Source organism: Panicum virgatum, chromosome 8K (assembly GCF_016808335.1).
Source record: "Panicum virgatum strain AP13 chromosome 8K, P.virgatum_v5, whole genome shotgun sequence".
Classification (NCBI taxonomy): Eukaryota; Viridiplantae; Streptophyta; class Magnoliopsida; order Poales; family Poaceae; genus Panicum; species Panicum virgatum.
Window position 1 is genome coordinate 24202601 of NC_053143.1, and position 2951 is coordinate 24205551.

General features: G+C 40.5%; 1 long non-coding RNA gene across 1 annotated transcript; it reads right to left on the reverse strand.

Annotated features, from left to right (window-relative positions):
• Nucleotides 1-1179: 1179 nt before the first annotated feature.
• LOC120644259 lies at nucleotides 1180-2633 on the reverse strand. Its single transcript, XR_005663545.1, has 2 exons — nucleotides 1680-2633; nucleotides 1180-1601 (listed from the first exon to the last, which is right to left on the reverse strand). It is a non-coding gene; the product is annotated as an uncharacterized LOC120644259 (long non-coding RNA).
• Nucleotides 2634-2951: the final 318 nt, after the last annotated feature.

The following is a 2951-nucleotide window of genomic DNA, read 5'->3' on the forward strand; positions in this document are numbered from 1 at the left end:
GCTGCACTCTGCTCCGCCTGACGCCGGCCGCCTGGACGGCGTCTCGTCCTCGCCGCCGCCGGGAGACGAGTCCCCGGCCGCCCGTCCACCACGACTACGCCCTTGGACGCTCGCCCTCTGACACCAACAATCTACAAAGGGCATTAATGAACCTGCACACTCATTTCTTTTGCAGATGCCTTTATGCTTGATCCAAGAAACTGCTCATGGCATGGTCATCCTAGATAAAATTATAGTTCTGCTGACTATCATAACAAACATCTTTGCATAGAGGAAGCTACGCCGCATGCAAAATTCTTCTGTTTACTTCTAGCTTGGTATCTTAAATAGAGCTACACATCTTGGCTGCAGTTGTACACTCCCATCCATTTATGTGTCTGCATAGATGAACCTTACCTGAAACACCAATTGTACCATAGAGCAAAGTGTTGTATATTTTTCCTAAATAACAATTATCAGGTTGAGCACATTCATGTGTAAGGCAGTTCTGAGATTGTAATGCATATTCTATCTACCAAGATAGCTTGTCGCTAATTGTTTCCTTCTGCATTTGTAAATCTGTTTAGTGTAGGCTTGACTTTACAACCAAAGGTGGATTCACAGCCTATCAGTGTTCCAGCGAGGCTTGCTCCAAGCACTTGAGTTATGATTTGATGCTGAGTTAGATCATGATCTGGGAAGATTGAAATTGACTTCATGATAGAGCACGCAAAGCGCGCCTCATGTTCTAGTCCAATATGTACACACCAAGTCTGAAACTCTAGGGAAAAAGTGGAAAGAGGGTAAATATGATTTGTACACATATGACTGAACTTTCTAAATACATCAAGATCTCGTACTGAATCATAAGGTGAAGATCACACTAAATGATCAGTAACGACATCCGAAATGTTTCTGCCACCAACATGAAAGAGAAGGTTCTTCCTTGATCTCCCTCACTTACAATGGAAAATTCATGTACCATCATGTCATTAAAATCCATTACACTGTGACATTCTAGAGTCCATATTCCACCCCGAAAAAACATTTGTAATGTATAGTCACTGATGTTGGTTCAATCATTTACATGGGGCACAAAAAGAAAAGCAGTAACAAGCCACTTTCATGTTAGAGATTTTTTTTATCAATGTCTAATTAAAACATATTCAATATGAAACATGATTTAGAAATGACACTATCTTTATAATAATTCTTCCTTTCTGAATATATATATTTAGAAATGACAATATCTTGGAATCATCTTTACTTACACAATATGATTTGCATATGAAATATGATTTGCTCTTTGTACTGGTTATATGCTCGCACAATATCTGTTTTCAAGGCGTCACCTAGACATCCAGGCGGTAGAAAAACCTAGGCGTCCGGGTCGCTTTGCCATTCCTCGCCTTGCCGCCGTTCCAGAGCTGCGCCGTCGAGGGTCGAAGCCGCGCGCGCCGCCTCCTGTCCTTCCTCCTCCGGTCTTGCATCGTGCGGACGCAGGCCTCCATTGGACAGAGAGAGTCCGCGGCTGGAGGAGGCAGGGTTGGGCGGTGACGGAGGAGGCCGGGGTGGGCGGCGGAGGCGGAGGAGGCAGGGGTGGACAGCGGTGGAGGTGGAAGCTGCATAATATGTATAAACGTTACCACATAATATGTATAAACGTTACCACATGACACGAATATTATTATGAGTATCACCTTTGCATAGAAGGAAGCTGCTATGAAATAATCTTTTGCAGCAAATACAGTGGCCCGGGCCAGAGCTGTTATATACCAAAGCTGAAGTCATTGATCAATGATCTTCGCAAGGTGTGATATATTTCTGAAACTACGAGTAATTAATAAGAACAAAAGACAGGTAAACCTTTTTATCCCTGTTACCGGGTCAAGTTTAAGACCTAAATCTCTGCCATGAGAATTTTGCATTGGAGGTGTATCGGATAGTGTAACAAGCTAGATTTCCAGTACCAACTATAATGGTACCGTTTAAGGATCAGATTTCATGAAAAAAAATTGATAACTCCTTGCTGCACACACCGAACTCCCAAGCAAACACATTGTACTATATATGAATCTCACACAAAAACGAGCAAATCTAATTCAAACTTAAGATATTTTTCGATCTGTTCATATGAACCACAACATGCTCAAATCGGCACTGGTTTGAAACTTAAAAGATATGTCTTATCTTAAAACATCCAACTAGTTATTACTATATGGACTACATACACACTACTGCCCAGAAACATTTGTGCGGGTGCATCTTCCTTACAAACAAATTAGAGCAATCAAAATTTCATGCATGGATCTAAGCTAAATAGATCCGAGCGTGTATGCAACTTGCTAACAAGATCTGTGCGAGAACCACTTAGCAAAAGGAAAAAAAAAAGGAACTCACATAGGGTTGGCTCGAAGATTGGGGCAAGCCCCAAATTGACCAGATCTGAGTCTTATTTAGATCCCTTACACAGCGGATCAACCCACGCCATGGCCAAACCTAATGGATTTATATTGCCGGAGTTCGGGATGAGACGGAGGGGGAGCTTGGGCTGGGTAGCGGCAAATTGGAGGGCCAAATCCTGGCAGGACCTTCTTGTCCTTGGATGCAAATGGGAAAGCAACTTACCGGCAGCTAGTAGCTGATGAGCTCGGCCGACGCTAGGGGTCGCTTTTCAGACATTATTTTTTTTTGCCATTTATAGTAAGTTTTTTGTTATTTTTTGATGAAAAAATTTAGAAAAAAAATTAAAGAAAAAAATTGGAGCAGCAGCAAAATTTTCAAAGAAAAATTGGAGAGAGAAAAAATTCTTTACAAGAAAATCAAAGAAAAAATGAAGAGCAAAAATTTTTTTCAAAAAAAATTGTATGAAATAAATTCAAAAAAATCAAGAGAAAAAATTACAAAAGAGAAAAAAAATTACATAAAAAATAAAAAATCTTAGGTAAAAAATGAAAAAAAACTAAAAAAAA